General features: G+C 42.0%; 1 protein-coding gene across 2 annotated transcripts in view; it reads right to left on the reverse strand.

Moving 5' to 3' along the window:
- Positions 1 to 9,039, reverse strand: part of RALB (RAS like proto-oncogene B) — a 49,483-nt gene extending 40,444 nt beyond the window's left edge. The window contains exons 1-2 of one of the 2 annotated variants that reach the window (XM_040603506.1): positions 8,901 to 9,039; positions 5,210 to 5,359 (exon numbers count right to left, since the gene is read on the reverse strand). The gene's annotated coding sequence lies outside the window, so the exon portion shown is untranslated. The remainder of the gene's footprint in view (positions 1 to 5,209; positions 5,360 to 8,900) is intronic. The other variant, XM_040603505.1, reaches the window with a different exon arrangement.
- Between the last annotated feature and the right edge of the window lie 11,392 nt (positions 9,040 to 20,431).

Here is a 20,431-nt window from a genome sequence, read left to right on the forward strand (position 1 = left end):
ACAACTGTAGCCAGTTTTATTTTTCCTTGGTTACATCATTTGTGTACACCTCTCAATTCTGGAACAGTAACCCAGTGGACAAAGCATGGGATTAGCAATTCGCTAACTTAATTGCAGCCTGAACACTAGTTTCTATGTACTGCGGCAGTGTGGAAATGGCTGCACGGTACTATGAAGGGAAGCATTCTGCATCGCAGTGCTGAGGTGGGAAAAGTACTGTTTATAATTGAGATACTGTGTTGCTACTGTGTAGTTTCAGTAAGAAAAATGCTGTAACCTAAACGTTTCTGAAATACACCCTGTTTGTAAAACTACAAGAGTAGAAAGAATGTCCATCACTCAAGTTTAAATGGCACCTTTTGAGTAAAAATAGGGTCTTGGCTAACTGAGACTGACACAACCAGGACTGAAGGAGGTTGGCATTTAGATCACAGTAGTAACAAAACTAGATGGCAAAGCAGAGCTTTAAAAAGTCTCTCAGATGGAAAGATTTGGGCTGGAAAGGAAGCAAGAGGAATGGAGGGTGCAGCTTACTAAGGGGAGGAGATACCAAACAATGATGCTATTGTGGCAGGGAGTTGATGAAGGTCAGAGAAGATAAGCTCTGATTTGCATGCTTTCAAAACACTCATGCAAAGTCGGTCGTTTGTTAGTGAAAGATTAGGGCCAAGGGACCTTGTGGCCGGGAGTTTGCTGTATTTGTATTACTTGAAATCTACAGTGCTTTCGTTTTTCAAGTGAAAAACAGTGCCCTCAGCAACTTATGCAAGGGATATCTGCTTTTCATTAGACTTGCCATATGCCTTCTGAAGAATAAGCTATAACCCCTAAGATGTGCACTTTACGGGAAACTCTGGGAAGGATCTGCCCAAGCTATGGTATCTGGAGAAATCACCGCTGGGCATGGAACAGGCAGCAAGACTGTCAGGTCTAACTCTACCCAAACAATGCTAAGAACATTTCCACCTTGAATACATGCTTTTGTGACCCTCATTGGGAGAACTGTGTCCAATCTTTAACCAGGCACAAGAGTCCCAAGGACATGGGATCATAGCTGGGTCTTGTGAAATTAATGGGGAGGGTGGAGCCCTACAGGGGGAACCATGTTAAATTTCTTTTACAGAAGTTGCTTATACAAACCTATCTCCTAGGAAACAGTATTTGGCTATATTAACATTCTCTGCCTAGTACTAGATATACAGAATGTGCCTAGGTTCAGTGTTGTTTAGATTTCCCTCCTTTAGCATTCCTGCAGCTTGCTAGAATGTCTGCTTCTGCAGAAACAAAGGTTAATTAAACACATCCGCCCATTAGAGCAAGGAGTGAACATTACAATCTGGCCCAGGGCTACCTTCTTCAGCTGTCAGCACTGAAAGACACTTGGAACCTCAAATTAGTCCTCAAGCAAAACTAGTTTCAGCAGAAACTGCTTGATTTATTGAACAGAAAAGCCCTTCCTCATATTTACAGTTTCAGCTTGTACTTGCCTTGCTATACCTAATTCCAGCAAGAAACACACTAGTGCTATTTTGCAAGTTGCATGATCCAAGATTCTTGGATCCTTACAAGTGCCATGATTAACACATAATAAGGAACGTTGGAAAAAATGTACCTTGCCTGCATTACTAACTCCACCTTTTATAATTAATACAATTTAAGGTAAATGATATTGGACTTTTTTATTACTTGTGGCATTCCTTAGCTTTTTCCCTTTCGTTGTGCTTGCATAAATGGAACTAAACTGGCCAACTCCCTCATTATGCATTTCTTTTCACTTTCTTTTCTGTTTCATTTTCTGGCTGTAATGTATAAGCACCATATTACTACAAATGCTTTCTCAATTCTGCGAATCAAATCTCCATAATAATATATTCATTATATTAACTTCAGAGTAGCACTATGGCTGTACCTCAGTTTCTCTCTCACTGTCAAATGGGGAATGAAGGCAGACAGCATATACCTTTCACAAACATGTACTGTTACCATGCTTATAATCCCACTGCTTGAATAACAGACATTCCTAAAATGTTTTCTTTCTGTGCTGAATCAACAGAATGAGGCTGCAATAGACCTGTTAAAGAGCAGTGATTAGTAATTCGATTACTAAGGTAGGCAGGACACATTGAGGTTTTCCACTGAAAGTAGGATCTTAAATAATTATGTAAAATAACATGGTGTCTACTTAGTCATAAAGGCTCTCTTGTTTTCTGTTCTCTTCAGTAATAGATGAAACAAGTATGACTTCTTCTACATAACGTCTACATCCAGAATTCAAGGCCCTTATTTTATCAGATCTCTTCCTAAATGTGATACTGTACTATGCATCCTCCACTGTCATTCAGATTATCCACAAGCAATTTCTGATTTTCTCAAGCCAGCTCATTCTTCATACCTATCAGGTGAATCATTGGTGAAAACGATTCTCTGCCCATGATTTGTGTGAGCATGTATTTAATTTGTGCTGTTTTGGTTAGTTTTGATCAGACACACAGACCACAAAGCCTTCTTTCTATTCCCAATCTGGAAGAGAACACCTAGGCACATTATAATTTCAAACCCTGTTTTTCATAAGTATTATTTAATGTTTGATTAAAATGTTCAACTTCTCAAACTTGATTACCGTTACTCATTTGATGAGTTAATAATAGAAACTATGAATAAAAGGAGACAAAACTGAAGAGGCACAGAAATATTTTCAATTATTTGCATTACTTTCTTGGGTTTGGTTTCAAAGTCTTATGAAAATCACAGAAGTATCTTCTTTGTCCACTTGGTGCTGGGCAAATCCTGCCTGGTTTTCAAAAACTCCACTGAAAGGCAGCATCTTTAGCCCTGATAGATGGGCACAGACACAGCACTGTCTTGCAAATTGCTCATCACTTGGCATCAGGCCATTTTCCCAAGTCTGTGAGAAAAACACCTTAGCCTCTAACAGAATGGAAGTGAAGTTGGAGCAGTACTCTGACCAATATTGGACACTTGACCACTGATGACACAGTCCTAGTGGCAAAGCGTAAAATATGCTCATAGTTAACATTTTGAAGAGAAGATAAACCCCAAAGGGAAACAGCATGGTAAATTAGAAGCATTGACCCTGCAGAGAAAACGGTGGTCTTCTCAAAACATCTCTCCTTGGCTCGTTACCTGGAACCTTCTGTCTAGCCCCCAGTTCAGTAGGCAAGATGTGACTTCTTTCTTTACAATTACAACATCTTAAATGACTTTAGAGTTGTTTCCATAAATACAGCATGCCAGTGCTTACTGACTGATTTTACCACCTAGGAGCTTATTTGCATTCAGCAATGAAGCAGTTGATTTTTTAAGGTATTTTGTAGTTAAATTGCAATTAAGTTGGAAGGCTGCTTGCACAGCAATTCCCTAGTCATTAGATATGGCAAAAGTCTTTATAAAAATCTTGGAGCTGACTACAGCCTTGTGCTGCTTGTCTCACACACACCAAAAATACTATATGATACAAAGCATTGTATAAGGCTGCATAACAAACAGCTGGGTCTACACCCAGGTTTAATAGGGAGCAAGCCATGGTAATATTATTTCTTCATTTCTTCTTCTGAGCCTCTTTCAGTCTTATGCTTATGTACATATTTTCTAGGCCATTTATTCTTTCCTATACTGAAAACACTATCAAACAGGTATGGTGGTGAGTGTTGGAAAAATTTATATATGTCCTATCAGCATAAACAAATATGTGGACTATACTCAGAAAAGCTATAAAGCTGCTGGAGCATACCGTTAGCCTGAACACAGGTACCATTCTTGTACACGTTTTCAAGGGTCGCACCTCTTTATGTACCAGTTTATTCAGACATGACACAGCGTATAGTTCACAGTCATACTTCTAAGCAGAGATTTCTTAAGACACAATTGCTCTTTTGTGCTTTTGGCTACATTTTCATTTAGTCATGACAGCATAACCAGCAGTTGATATTCTGCTTCTGTGGGGCAATAACTTTACTATGCTTCATTAATTAAAGCTACGGGTATTAAGTAGAATGGCTGTTGGGAGTGTGAAAAAAGGCATTGCTACATTGACAGCAAAGAGATGGCTGTGAGTTGTAACTGTGTTCCTTATTCTGCTTCAGTCTATTTTGGAAGGTCAGGATTACTGTAAACAAACGTACTCAGCTGATATCTGAAGCAATGTCTGAACAGGAAAGACTAAAAAAGTCCTAAGCAAGGAAAGCTTTTGCAAGTGTTTCAGCTGCTTAGTTGATTGAAACATCATAGTCTAACAAGAAATTGAGAACAATTATTTTAATAATTAAAGGGGTTCATTCAGCTTAGTCTGGTTTGATGATTAAAACACAGGGCAAAGAACCAGAAGACATTAACTCTATTTTCAGCATTAGCATTGGCTCACTGTGTGATATTAAGCAAGTCACTTAATTTAACTGTCACTCTCTGTCTCACCTGTAAAATGAGGGAACCTACCTCACAAGTTCTTTGTGAGATTAATTAATTAAACTTTTGCCGTACACCTAACATCTCTTGGATGAAAGGTGGTGGAAAAGTTATTATTAAACACATACATAAACAGGATACAAAAGCAGAGCTAGGTGGTTTCTATAGAGGAAACTCACATCTCTTTCATCTTTGAAGTTTTTAAGCATGACAACAAAATAATTAACTATAGGACCTGTTGGTCACCAACGCAAGTGAGCTAATCAGTGACATCAAGCTTGGAGGCAGCCTGGGCTGAAGTGATCATACACTGCCGGAGTTGGCAGTCCTGTGGGATATGGGTCAGGTGAAGAGTAAAGTCAGGACCCTGAATTTTGGGAAAGCAAACTTCCAGCTATTCAAGGAATTAGTCAACAGGGCCCCAGGGAAACTGCCCTCAGGGACAAGGGAGCAGAACAGAGCTGGCAGATCTTTAAGCACCTTTTCCAGAGTACAAAAGCTCTCAATCCCTAGGTGTAAGAAAACAGGAAAACAAGGCAAGAGGCCAACGTCGATGAGTCAAGACCTGCTGGTGAAACTAAAGGGCAAGAGGGAAATGCACGGGCAGTGGAAGCAGGGACAGGTATCCTGGGAAGAGTATAGGGACATTGCCCGGTTGTGTAGGGATGGGGTCAGGAAGACCAAGGCACAGGTGGAGCTGAACTTGGCAAGGGATGCAATGAATAAATAATAAAGGATTCTACAGGTATGTCAGCCAGAAAAGGAATGTCAAAGAAAGCGCATCCACCTCAATGAGCAAGACTGGCAAACTGGTAACAACAGACAAGGAGAAGGCTGAGGTATGCAACATTTCCTTCTCAGTCTTCACTGGCAATTTCCCACACCTCTTAAATGGATGGACTGCAAGACGGGGACTGGAGGAGCAAAGTCCCTCTCACTGTAAGAGAAGATCAGGTTTGTGACCACCTGAGGAGCCCATGGGACCTAACTTGATGCATCCCAGAGTCCTGAGGAAATTGGCTGATGTAGCTGCCAAGCCCCTCTCCATGATATTTGAAAAGTCATGGCAGTCAGGTGAATTCCCTGGTGACTGGAAAAAGGGACACGCTGCACCCATTTTTAGAAAAGGTAGAAAGGAGGAGCCTGGGAAGTACTGACCTGTCAACCTCACCTCTGTGCCTGGGAAGATCATGGAACAGATCCTCCTAGAAGCTATACTAAGGCACATAGAGGACAGGGAGGTGATTCGAGACAGCCAGCTTCACCAAGGGCGAGTCCTGCCTGACCAATGTGGTGGCCTTCTATGATGGGGTGACTACATCAGTGGACAAGGGAAGAGCTATGGACACCGTCTATCTGGATTTCTGTAAGGCCTTTGACATGGTACCCCACAACATCCTTCTCTCTAAATTGGAGAGATACTGATCTGATGGATGGACTGTTCAGTGGATGAGGAACTGGTTGGAAGTTTGCATCCAAAAAGTAGTGGTCAATGGGTCAATTTCCAGATGGAGATCGGTGTCTGTATTGGGACTAGTACTGTTTAGTATCTTCATCAATAACATAGTGACATCGAGTGCACCATGAGCAGGTTTTCAAATGACACCAAGATGAGTGGTGGGGTTCACACACCTGAGGGATGGGATGTCATCCAGAGGGACCTGGACAAGCTCCAGAAGTTGGCCCATATGAACTTTGTGAGGTTCAACAAGGCCAAGTGCAACGTCCTGCACCTGGGTTGGAGCAACCTCTGATATTAATACAGGCTGGGGGATGAAGGGATTGAGAGCAGCCCTGCCAAGGATCTGGAAGTTCTGGTTGATAAAAAGCTGGACATGAGTCAACAATGTGTGCTCGCAGCCCAGAAAGCCTGGGCTGCATCAAACGAAGCATGGCCAGCAGGTCAAGGTAGGTGATTCTGCCCCTCTGCTCTGCTCTGGGGAGACCCCACCTGCAGTACTGTATCCAGCTCTGGATCTGTCAGCACAGGACAGACATGGGCCTGTTGGAGCAGGTCCACAGGAGGGCCACAAAAATGATCAGAGGATGGAACACCTCTCCTATGAGGAAAGACTGAGAAATTTAGGGTTGTTCAGCCTGGATAAGAGAAAGCTCCAGGGAGACCTTGTTGCAGCCTTTCAATACTTAAAGGGGGCTTACCAGAAAGATGGGGGTGGACATTTTAGTGGAGCCTATTGAAATAGGACAAGGGTAATGGTTTTAAACTGAAAGATGGTAGATTCAGGTGAGATGTAAGGAAGAAATTATTTATGATGAGGGTGATGAAACACTAGAACAGGTTTCCCAGAGAGGCTGTGGATGCCCCATCCCCGGAAACATTCAGGGTCAGGTTGGATGGGGCTCTGAGCACCCTGATCTAGTTGAAGATGTCCCGGCTTATTGCAGGGGGGTTGGACTAGATGACTTTTAAAGATCCCTTCCAACCCAAACTATTCTATGATGCTATGATTCTAAAACTGTGGGTGAAGCCCTTGAAATGAGATTATAAACTGAAAAAAAAGCATAGCCATACACTAGACAGACAAACTATAACTAAGAATAAAATTGCATTGTCATTCTTCAGTAAAGCACACAATTAAAAGACTAAGGTGAGTTTTTCTCTTCTATGATGTATAAGCAAATTTACATCTAATTGAAGTGAAAGGCAGCAGTTTTAAATCTGGAGAAAGGAAATAATGTTTTTTTAAAAACCCAGTTTTTACTGAACTCATTGCCACATGAAATTGTTGGAAACAAGATCTCAGTGAATTCAGGAAACAAACATTTACATGGAAATGTGAATATCCACCATGATGCTCTATGAAATGAGAGAGTTAAAAAACCCTCATGTTGCACAGTACAAGTCAACTAATAGCTGAGAGGCATTTAAAAAAACCCTCCTGTGAAGTCTATTTGACTCTGGACTTAATTGCAACTGCATCAGAAGCACCTAGTACAGGTTGCTGTCAGAGGCAGCACCCTGGAGCCGGTGGGCTAAGGGTCACCTCTAGCACAGCAATCTCAGTGCTTACTGGGGTTAGACCAAGCAGCGCACCAGCACATCTTTAGCATCCTGCTACTCTTATAATAACTATATTGTAGGAAATGGCAGATTTGTTCTGTCATAAAATTAACTACATCAACAACAGAAAAGGGTCCAGCAACTTTTAACTGAAGGGTTTTTACCTCACAATGCAGTTTAACAGATAACAAAAAATGATTTTTACTAACATTGTGCTGTGACCCTATGAATGAGATGCTCAAAACCTCAGTGAGAAAGAAAAAATGGATCAGGTAGTGTGATCAATGACATTCAAAGGTTATGTGTTTCCTGTACAGTTGCTTGCCTCACCAAAGACCATTTGGGGAAAGGACAAAACTAATTTGCACGTTTCTGAAGCCAGTTGTTGTTATCTTGAATATTCACAAAAATATCACCACTGATTTCTGTTGGTTCCATTCAAAACAGAGTGAGGCCTTTATGTAAAGCATGGTTGTAAGTCTTTTACAACTTTGAAATGAAGTTGGTGTTTGGTATGCCACCAGAGCAACATGCACAGGAAAATTCAGGTGTTCTATTATTTTAAAATCAAGTTCCTAGCTTAATAAATAACTTCCACAATATAATTTGGTAGATATAAATGCAAGTCAATTAATCGCTTTCATTGTAACATTTTTATGGTGTGAATTCTGGATCATAGTAAGTTATTTATACACTATAAATATAACCATAAATGTTAATACAGTTAACCAGTTTCTAATAAATTAACATTGAAGAGACATCTAGACAAAACCTTAGGCCCTCCAACAAGAATGGCAGAGCCATTAGCTCTGTTTCAGAGCCAAAGACCAAGACAGAGAAGTGCAGAAGTAACAATAATGCCACCATGGGTTATATAGTTGTACTAAAAAGAAGCAGTGACTCACTGTTAATGTTTACTCGGCCTGTATGCTTTAGGGATGAGTGGAGATTAGTGCAGAAAACTAGTTCTTTTATTCTCCTTTTATTTTGCTTATTACTAGCTAGTACTATTGCATTCAAGCAAGTCAAGCAAGATTAAGAATAAACAAGAGGTACTTGCCATCCAGCACTAACACAATGCCATGTGCCCACACACAGCTGCTTCTGTGTGCATTTTTAGCAGCTGTTTTTTCCTGTCTGTCCACAGCAAATGGGTACATGGCTTCACACAGTGCATGCACCTTGGCCCTTTCCTAGACCTGCCCCACACCTTTAATCCAGTCTCTGCACTCCAAGAGCCTCCTACATTACTGCTATCCCTTTTCTCACCCCAGCCGGGGCAGGAATCTCCTTTGCCTTGTCACTTCGGTGATGGATAATGACAGCAAGTTCTCCCTTCACTTGTACTTGTGTCCCTAGCTGCACATACATGTAAATACATAGAGCAGCGATGCAACTTTTTCCAATGCAACTTCACAAGCTACATAGATTTTTTGCTTTCTTAGCAGATACTCACTGTGCTTAAAGGGTTGTTCGTCCTGTAGCAGCAATTTCTTCAGGAGTGTGAATAAGGCAGGTAAGCGGACGATGGCAGAAGCAGCTCCCACTACAGTATTACAGACCAATTCATACGATGACTGTAGCTGGACTCCTCCTAGTGCCTTGGAAAGCTGGAAGAAAAGGGAAGGGCTCAGGATATGATATCATGCACTCATTCTAAAAACAAGGAAACTGTTGTAGATAATTGAAAAAGTAACAGCTTGGAAATTCCTGAATGGCCAATAACAGAAAATTACTTTTCTGCTTCACCTTCCCTACCCTCTCTAGTGAAAAGTTTCAGTAATACAAATGACAGACTTAGAAAACAATATTTACATCATCACCAGGACTAGCGTAAGAGATGTGTTACAGCTGAGCCACCTCAGAGCATTGCTTAGTGTTGCCTGGTGTTGTCTGTTGTCTGTGCTTATATCAGATCTTAAATTTTGAGCTTGTTACCAGGTCTGTTCGGGCAAATACACCAGTGCCCAGCATAGCTGGCTCTGCAGCCACAGTAGGGTTTGCATAAGCAAAAAGGACCCATGTGTATCCACTCCTTGGCAGTACCCTGACTTGTTTATTGCCTTTTTCAGTGAAAGTAAAATCTTCTAAAGCATCTAAGTGACTTAGGAATCCAATTAATATTTTCTAAAGCAATGTAAGCAAACAGGCTTGTAAATCTTATGGAAAGTCAATGTGATTTTGTGCAGATTTGCTGGGGTAAGTTTTATTCCTTAGATCCCTTTCTAATTGAAGCCTGCTTTAGAAATAATAATCCATTTACTGGGCTATATTATTATAAATTTATTTCCCAGGTCATCATTTATAGCCTTTAAAAAAGAAATTAATAAACATTTGAAGCAAAGCAGATGTCCTAACTCAGCACAATTGTTCCTAACCTGGATTTAGCTTTGAAGTTTGCCGTTTCTATTTCAGATCCAAAGAAGCACCTGCATGCCTGGAAGCTTGTCTATTCTTTCCAGCTTTATCAATTGGTCTAATAAGTCACTCATTTTTCTTTCAAGTTGTCAGGATATTTTTGTTTCTGTTACAATCCCATAAAACACTCTCAGAGGAAAATTTAGCACAGCCTTCAAGCACACAACATTTTTATGTTGTGTTTGGAATTGCTAAACTCTCTGTTATGGCAGTCATTGTGTTTGCCTTTCAGATTTCTTTTTTGTGTTAAAAATTTCCTGTGATTTTTTTCATGTAATTCATCCCAGATTCAGCATTAAGGCCACCCGTAAGTGATATATTATAATTCAGCATCATTTTGAAGCTGCTGTATTGGGTTTTGGTTTAATGGCTTGGGTTTTAGGAACCTTTATCATGTTAAAGAGTTTAGTGATGGGGCATTTTATGTTCCACTATTTGTCAGTACCCTTCTACTGAGCCGTACAACAGGGTGTTGCTCTTGCAAGCCTATTGTTTAAAAAGCACTATTTTGCTGCCAGATTTCATGTTCTTTTTGTGCCCTTTGTTACTGGACTTTCAATTTCAGGAACTTGTTCTGTTTAAAAGGACAGTGGAAGAACAATACTTTATAATATAATATTTATTAAACAGATGCTGGTATTATCAATGCTTGTTTATCTAGTGGTGATGTGTCTCCCAAATAACCTGGCAGTAGTAGTAAAATAAACTGGAACACAAAACCTTTTTCTTCATACAGATTCTAGGGATTTTTTTTTTAACTACTTGGATCTTCAATTATTCTGTGTAGCAAAGGGTAGTAACATCTCAAATTGGGCAAACATGAATTGTTTGTGACGTTGAGGAGTGTGAATAAAGATCACTAATAAATAACTTTCATAGAATTTGGGAAGACCTTCTCAAAAACTGCGATACAATTTTAATTTACATTTTTCTTTCTCTGCTTTCTCTTTGAATTTTGGTTGTACTATAAAACCTTTATAGGTGATTACCCGGATTTCAGAAGATTTCCTACGACAGCATAGACTTGTCACTGCTCCAGGTTTGAGTTGGACATTTCATGTATTCACACACTGGAACGCAAACCATACTCTTAAATGTTCAGAGGATGAAAGAGCTGGAACCACTGTTTGCTAGGAAGGGAGCAGGGGTACCTCTGGTCTATTCATGCTCTTCTCCAGTCCCCTTACAGTATTAGTCTACAGCATGCATCTGGCTGCAGCACTTGGGTCATTGCTCAGCCCGGGCTCTGAGGAGGCGGGGTACTGCCTGCATGGTGCTCCTAATCTGAATCTGCAGGAAAGAAACCAGATGGTACCTTGGAATATTCCAGCTGAAGATATTCTGAAGACAACACACACATTAGTAACCAGGCCTTGAATCCAGACAGATGAAGGGAGCCTAGACAAACCACAGGCATGTTAGTGTTGATTCTCTTCTTGGTTCTCTACTGATTCTGACATCCATCTGGCTTCACCCTCAATTATGTCACTGCAAGCAAGATGAAAAGCAGATTAACTGTGCACAGCTCTAGATTGTTTTCTTGCATTCCTTTTCCTCCTTGCCAGAAAACCATCTTTCTCTCAGATTCTTGTATGTTTTTCCTCTTCCCATTTTCACAGAATCACAGAATGGTCAGGGTTGGAAGGGACTTCTGGAGATCATTTAGTCCAACCCCTGCTAAAGCAGGTTCTCTTAGAGCAAGTTGCACAGGATCATGTCCAGGCAGGTTTTTAATGTCTCCAGAGAAGGAGACTCCACAACCTCTCTGGGCAGCTGTTCCAGTGCTCTGTCACCCTCAAGGTAAAGAAGTTCTTCCACTTATTCAGATAGAACTTCTTGTGTTGCACTTTGTGCCTGTTGCTCCTTGTCCTGTCGCTGGGCACCACTGAAAAGAGCCTGGCCCCATCCTCTTGATGCTCACCCTTAAGATATTTGTAGACCTTGGTAAGATCCCTTCTCAGTCTTCTCCAGACGAAACAGGCCCAGCTCTCTCAGCCTTTCCTCATCAGGGAGCTGCTTCAGTCCCCTCATCATCTTCATAGCCCTCTGCTGGACCCTCTCCAGTAGTTCCCTGTCTCTCTTGAACCGGGGAGCCCAGCACTGGACACAGCGCTCCAGATGTGGCCTCACCAGGGCAGAGCAGAGGGGCAGGGTCACCTCCCTCCACCTGCCGGCCATGGTCCTCCTCTTGCACCCCAGGATCCCACTGGCCGCCTTGGCCACAGGGCACACCGCTGGCCCGTGGGCAACTTACTGTCCCCCAGCACTCCCAGGGCCTTCTCCCAGCAGGTCACCCCCAGCCTGTGCTGGTGCCTGGGGCTGTCCCTCCCCAGGGGCAGGACCCTACACTTGCCTTTGCTGAACTTTGATAGGTTCCTCTCCACCCAGCTCTCTGGCCTGTCCAGGTGTCTGTGAATGGCAGCGCAGCCTCTGTTGTATCAGCTGCTCCTCCCAGTTTTGTGTCATCAGCAAACGTGCTGAGGGGACACTGTCCTTTCATCCAGGTCACTGATAGATAAGTTGAACAGAACTGGACCCAGCGCTGACCCCTGGGGAACACCACTCGCTACAGACCTCCAGCTCAACTACACAGTGATCACAACTCTCTGAGCTCCACCATCCAGCCAGCTCTCAATCCACCTCACTGTCTGCCCATCTAGTCCACACCTCCTGAGTTTACATATGAAGATGTTATGGGAGGCAGTGTCAAAAGCCTTGCTGAGGACAAGGTAGACAACATGCACTGCTCTTCCCCTCATCTACCCAGCCAGACATTCCATCATAGAAAGCTATCAGGTTGGTCAGGCATGATTTCCCCTTGGTGAATCCACATTGACTACTCCTGATAACCTTCTTTTCCTCCACATGCTTCAAGATGACCTCCAGGATGAACTGTTCCATCACCTTTCTAGGGATGGAGGTGAGGCTGACCAGCCTGTAGTTTCCTGGGTTCTCCTTGCCCTTTTGAAGACTGGAGTGACATTGGCTTTCATCCAGTCCTCAGACACCTCTCTTGTTCTCCATGACCTTTCAGAGATGACAGAGAATGGCTTGGAAATAACATGTGCCAGCTCACTCAGCACTTGGGGGTGCATCCCACTGGGACCCATGGATTCGTGGGTGTGTAGTTTTCTTAAGTGATTTCTACCGTGATCTTCCTCCACCAAGGGAGTCTTCCTTTCTCCAGATTTTCTCTCCTGCTTCCCGGGTCTGGGAAACCTAAAGGCTGGCCTTGGCAGTGAACTCTGAAGCAGGATTGGCATTCAGTAATTCTGCCTTCTCTGTGTCCTTTGTCACGAGGGCACCCACCCCATTCAGCAGTGGGCCCACATTTTCCCTAGTCAACCTTTTCTTACTGATGTACCTGATGAAGCCCTTCTTGTTGTCCTTGACTTCTCACACCAGATTTATTTCCAAACAGACCTTAGCCTTCCTTGTTGCTTCCTTGCATGTTCTGACCACATCCTTATATTCCTCCCAAGCGGCCCATCCCTTTTTCCACATCCCCTATTTCCACAACCCCACTGACTGATACATCTCAAACTTCCTTATTCTGTTTGAGGTTTGCCAGAAGCTCCTTGCTTATCCATGCAGGTGTCCTGCCCCCTTTGCTTGATCTCCTACTCATGGGGATGCATCCATCTTGAGCTTGGAGGAAGTGATGCTGGAATATTAGCCAGCTCTCTTGGACCCCCCCACCTTCTAGAGCCCTAACTCATGGGATTCCTCCAAGTAGGTCCTTGAAGAGGCCAAAGATAACTCTCCTGAAGTCCGGGGTTGCAATCCTACTTACTGCCCTGCTTCCTCCACACAGGATCCTGAACTACACCATCTCATGGTCACTGAAGCCAAGGCTGCCCCCAACCTTCACATCCCCAACTAGCCTGCCTTTGTGAAGACAAGGTCTAAAAGCATACCTTACATTGTTGGTTTCTCCACCACCTGCATTGAAAAGTTATCATCGATGCCTTGCAGGAACCCCCTGGACTCTGTGTCTAGCTGTGCTGTCTTTCGAGCAGATATCAGGGTTGTTGAAGTCCCCCAAGAGAACCAGGGCCTGTGACCATGAGGCTACCTCCAGCTGTCTGTAGAAGGCCTCGTTGACTTCCTCTGCCTGATCTGGTGGCCTGTAGCAAACACCCACAACAGTGTCATCCATGTAGGCCTGACCTTTTATCTTTACCCATAAGCTCTCAACTTGTTCTGCATCCACCCCTAGGGAGAACTTAATACATTAGATTTCCTTCAAGATTTAGTTAGAATTATGGAATCATTAAATAATTTTTATTAGAAGAATATATTTGAGATCATCTTATCCTTTACCCACTCAAAACAAGGCTATCTTCAAAGTTAGGTCAGGTTGCTTAGCACCTTGCCTGGTCCAGGTATGGGTATCTCCAAGGATGGATATTCCAGCCTCACTGGGCATCTGGTTTAAGAGTTTGACCACCTCACTGTGAAGTCCATATGAAGTGTGCATATATAAGGCTGGGATGTTTCTCCACATTACTATGCAGCATCTGGTAGTAAACCTGAATGAGGAATAGGTTTGGAGCTTGGAAAAAGGGTAGGAAGGAACTATAATATGGGGAAATGAGGAAAATCCAAGATTTTCGTTTTATAGAAGGCAGTAGGAGACAGTGGCGAGCAGGAGTTAAAGGGATCATGGCAGAGAGGGACAAAAGAAAGGGCTGTTTCACAGGTCAGACAAGGTTGTGTGTGGGAGGCTAACTTGGATGATGAGAAGGCAGCAGGATCATAACTAAAATGGTCACCACCTCCAGAAGTGGGTACCTCTTACATCCCTAAATTAATCTTCAACAGTGCGCCATAACTAAAAATATCTTGCCAGTTCTGGCATGAAGTTGATTACAGGAGCTTGCAGGTCATTTTGCTTTCTTACGTTCCCTGTGCAATTTCAGTTGGGTAGCACACCTCACATTTAAGGCAGTGCAGATATTTTGGTATGTTACTGTTCTATTCCAGAGAAAGCTGCCTTTTTGTAGAAAGAGGTACAAGTCCTGCAGTATACAAACATAGACAACACATAATATTTATACTGGAGTTTGCTTATAGATAACTCCGGTTTCATTCACAATTAATTCTCTCAGAGAGATCTGGACTAAAAGATGTTTTATGAATATATGCATATTTTAGTAAAAAATAGGAAATTTTAGTAGTGAGCACTATGACGTATAAATCATTTTCCAACACTAATAAAAAGGAAGAACAAATTGAATAATTCTTTGCCTTTGCTGATTATTTAATTCCTCAGGAAAATTCAGCATGACTGTTAAAATTGCTCTCCGTTGTCCAAGAGCAACACTGACAGCAATTGCGTTTTGCAGTAGTAGAAAGCAAAGACAACTACGTGAAAAGAGGGAGAAGATCTTTAAGAAGGGTGAGATGAGTTTGTGTTCCTAAGAACTAAAGTCTAGGTGACTTAGAATAGGAAATTGTGTTTAGTGATGTAGACATGTTAACTGATGAGTCCTCACAGTACCGTTGTGAAGCAGGGAAGGATTATGCCTCGATTTGACAGGTGGAGAAACACGGACAGAAAAGGCTAAGTTCTTACCAGGATCCTTGCCAGCTTCTTTCAAAGTAATTTCCAAGGAAGATCCTTCTCTGCAGAAAGCTTGAAGCTACAGATATCTCTCCAAGTTTGCCTCTGTTACAATGGGAGAAAAGAGACAGTCATAGGTGTTGAAGCTGCTGGCCTGGCCTTGTTTGGAGCTCTGACTGGATCATCATCTGAACAGAGAACAAGCAGAAACAGCCTCTTCTATATGATGACTCACTTTGCCAGAGGAAGATTAGTCAATGGAAATTTGTGTCTGCCTGTACTAGTTAGTAAATATGTACCCATCCCTGCCTAAGGCCAGGGGCAAAGCACTAGGGCAGCCAAAGAGGAAGCCTGAGTTGAGTAGTCATAGCTCTTTTGCTGTTGGCACTCCAACGTCAACAGAAGTTAAGAGCAGAGGAGTCCTAGGCTGATTGCCAGCATTGTAACAGACCTTACACTTGAAGGATGTCAGGTGCCGAGTCTCAGCTCTCCCATTTACCCTTTCTGCTCAGAAGCTATGCAAGGTATACTCCAACCTTTCCCCAACACACACTTTTCATCTAACCTTGGATCAGAACAGGACTGCTGATTTTTCCTAAATCTTTTCACAAGGGAAATTATTCAGTCTAAAGCTCATGTAACTTTAGACTAACTTTGTGCTGCCCTATTAATCGGTAAAGTGGTAATGTGGTAACCAGAACCTCACAGTGGCAAAGGTAAGTAGAGATTTAAGAAGTCATTAACTTCTCATTCAATAAATATTCATACTTCATGTGGTCAGGTGTACCTTGGCTTTGCCATTCCTTTCCAGGAGTGTCTGAAATAGACTTGATTATTTGCCAGCTGAAACAAATTCAGTTCAGTTTCCCCTAATACTGGTAAATGCAGTTTGAACGTTGTCAGCACTAGGGTTTCTGTTACGACGGAGGGAAGACACAGTCACTCAATATGAGTGATCAGCAGACTTTGTTTATTGTCCCTTACAGTCACCTTTTATGCCTTGTTATAATTAGCTCATACATATTACAAAAGTTAAGCTCATTATTGGTTAGTTGCCTAAATACCAAGCCTGCCCCTAGTTTCTCTTCTGTAGTTATCTGTTCCCACTTGCAACATTCTTTTCCCACCGCAATCTTCCTGTTATATTTTTGCTTTACTTCAGATAAGCTGAGAGCGATGTGCATTTTTGTCCAGCCAGCTGGACTATGTCTATGAGACCTTTTTCAGCTAGCCAGTTATCCACAGGTTTTGGTATATCTGTGTTCGCATCCTAAGTATAGCCTTCACAAGAGGTCCAAACAGAGAAATCCCTTGGAAGCTATCTTCATTGCAACTTCCTCTACAATGAACTGTTGTTGAAAAAAATCTGGAGATAAATGGGACCTCAGCAATGTAATTTAGGTCAGCTAGAAGACCTAAAACTTCGGGAGTTTCAAACCTGCAAGCTCTATCACAAAAACAAAGGCTGCTAATACCTCTTTCTAAAGAGATGCTTTCATTGATCTTGTTGATCCAGGGGCTATCAGATAGTTAACGTGTTCACTGCTCATGACTCGCAGGATGTTAATAAAGTTCCTGCTTCCAGTGTACCTTGATGAAACAATAAACTCTGTAAATTCAGCCCCTCACAACATCAGCCTGAAACACTGGACCGAATTTCTGTGTCCCAAGCTCTGAATGCAGTATGAGCAGTGTTAAATTACTGTTCCTATATAATTTCAATGGTACATACTTAGGCTGAGAATCCCTCTCTGAACCCTAGCATAGGACATGGAGCTGGTATGGTGTGTCAGAATGCGAGAACCCTTTGCTTCCTTATTCATGGCTTTCTTAGTCTCACCAAGGCTACAAGTTTCTACTTTAGCCTGTTTGGAAGGGAAAAGGAACACAAAGTCCACTTGTTTAGCAAAGAGTTTTCTTTATCGTCACTTCTTACCCTTAAAAAAACCTCCTGAGTTACACATCTTTGCAAAATAACAAGTGATTCATCTTGTCTCAGGCTGATCTCACTCCTGTGGCTTCCAGGTTTTATCAGCATCTCAGGTGAGACAGAATACCTCCTGTTGCTCTGTCCAGATTATTTGTCTTAATATTTGGCAATTATTTGCTCTCATTTGCAGACAAGCCTCTCTATTTATATGTAAGCTGCCTCCTTTAGTCATATGCTCCAGACAAAATACTCCAGTTCCACCTGCATAAGTTGAATTAGTTGTTTTGTTGGGTTAAGATAGGAATGAGAGACATTCAGAGATGACAGCCCTTGACTGCCTTATGTTGGTCTCTCAATTTTAGTTGTTCCAGGAGAGGTCAACCACTGTCCCTGGTCCAAGCAGCGTAAGAGACTAACATAGTCCATCTGGACCTTCTGTACAGATTAGAAAAAGACAGAACAGCGAACCTAATACAAACACAGGCTCACCGTACCATACCAGCATATAATTCGATGCAGATATTTTTGCTTCTCAAATGTGCATCTCATTTTTTATAATAAAAGTTTTTGGGATGCCATGTAGTTATTGGTTAGGATAAAAACAAAGGAGAGAGAGGAAAACATGACTCAGAAAGAGTTACTTGTTAGGGAAACTCATTATTTAAGTATTAAAGTAGGAAACACATTACAGAGAAAGGAAAGTTCTCCAGTTAACTGCTCTTCACATTTATTCCTAGTCATTGTAAATTGTCAGCTATCACCTAGTCTAATTAATCACATCCTGAATTAACACGCATAAAATAATGTTTTCATTTGGAGGAATTAAAAATGTATCGGACTGTGTTGTGTCATTTGTTCCTGTTTCTCATCCATCTATCCTGTACACCAGCTTCTCCTAATGAAAGAGGATGTTATGTCCTCCTGAAAATAGGCAGCAAATACATTTTAACCTACGTAAGTTTCAAAATCAGCTCACCTTTTCACAAGAAAAGAGAAACACAAAAATAAAATTCACCCCAGATTATTCGACTCTTGGCTAAAGTAATTTCACATATTTAAATTGCATTTCAACCATTGAGGAAGTCTTTAATTTACTCTTATTTTTACCGAATTGTCTACTTTACACAACAATGTACCTTTTTGAGCCCAAGAACTTCCTTTGCTATGTTCCCTTGAGCCACTAGATGTCCATCGTTCCTACATAAAGCTCCAGATGGGAGAAAATCCATGATTAATCGGTGGGACTAAGCTGGAACTCAAGCACTGTAGAAGCATGTTTGTGTTCACAGCATGCAGGATTTTTCTGTAATAAATGCTGGTCCTTTGAATCACACCACTGAGTGTGATTCTGGAAATCATGGCAATTCCAAATACTGATGTGCCAAACACACAACAAAAGTAGCTGTGTTTGGACAAAGCGTATATATAGCAAATACAAAAATAAGGTGAGTGGGAGAAAACAGATGAAGACGGCATTGAACAAAATAGGCTACAAACCCAGGGATCACAGCATTTTCCACAGACGTGTAATTACTGACTTTTTTTGCTATTCATGCAGTAAAATAGCACAGTCTTTCTTGCCAGTCAGACTAGATCTTATTTATTTAAAGCATACATTTGGCTGTGGTCTAGTTGGAATATGGGTGGACCATACACCGCTATGTGTATTTAGATAATTACAGACTAGCTGGGGAGTGGTCATTCAGTATCAGATCGTGAATGCTGGCCAACGTAAACCAGACACGATACTAATAAAGACATTTGACTTACCTTGGCAATAGTGAAAGCAAAGGTAAATACTGCTCTGAAGGAAACAAAAAGTTTGACCGAGTACATAGTGTCAGGAAGCTGCTTGCAACTGCCTGTGAGCTGTACAACTCCCTTTTCCCTTCCTGCACCCTATCTGCCTTTAGCAAGTTTCCTCTGTGCACGCAGACCTGACCCCCAGTAGTTAATTTGTACCATCAACACTTTGCAAGACCCTGCCACAGAAAGTGCTGCATCTCCAATTCTGTTTTGGAAACTCTTCCTCAGATTAGGATTCACTGCCTCAGCATTTTAAATTCATGGACTGGTAAAGGAAAGGTCACATCTAAGGAAAGAACTGGAGAAACCCTTCCTCCAGATTAGTTTTGATTTTCATGTCACGTGAGTGGTGGCAAACTACACTCGTATAAGAAATAGGATTCCAATGGCCTTTTGGCCTTTTTGCATCATCAAAATGTTCATGGCAGAAGGTCACAGCATTTCTTGTCCCAGCTGCTTTCGAGACTGGTCCTGAAAAACAAAGGTGCTGCCATTTTTCAGTAAGGATACATACAGAGGGTTCTGCCACCTCCTTGTCACTGGCCTCCTAATTTTAATGCCACTGCTTGAATGATACAGATTTTCATTGCTAATTAAATATCATATCATGGTGCATGCTCTCGGTGTCATTTATGCTTTTAATGCCTGATGATTTCAGGGGGAGCATAAGCATCTAAATGCTTTTCTAAGCCTTGGTCCTATTCTTAAAAGATGGGTGGGAAAATTACACAGTTCTCCAGAACGTATTTGTTTGTGCAAGGCATTGTCAAAACACGGAGAGATGGGAATGTAAGAACTAAACTCTACACCATATGCTTATGGTCTTCTCTACTTGAGGCCTTTGAACTCTTCTTCTGGTTCTCCCTCCCAGCTGTCTGCAGGTTGACTCCACCGGAGTGAGACTTTGCGGAAGAGATGGCGCATACAGTGCATCAGCCATTTCTGGCCCTTCACTTACTGCACTGGCTAGAGCTGCTCGGATGATAGTTAACAACAATCTTGCAATTAATATACTGTGTAATGGTGGTGACCAGCTTCCACTAGGCCATCTACCAGCAATACCAGACTGGCTCAAATCCAGAGCCCAGTGACCATCAATGTGAGATTTGCATTGTTTTCAGTGTGATTTGCATCAGATGGTTATTTCCACTGATGAAAGATAAACCGCTTGGGGACTAATAAATCTTATGGTTCCACATAATCCCTGGTGTTCTTTCTAATGCTTACTAGCTCTGCTCTCACCAGTTATCTAACCTAATCTGAAGCT

The sequence above is a fragment of the Falco naumanni genome, chromosome 8 (genome assembly GCF_017639655.2).
Source record: "Falco naumanni isolate bFalNau1 chromosome 8, bFalNau1.pat, whole genome shotgun sequence".
In the NCBI taxonomy this organism is placed as follows: Eukaryota; Metazoa; Chordata; class Aves; order Falconiformes; family Falconidae; genus Falco; species Falco naumanni.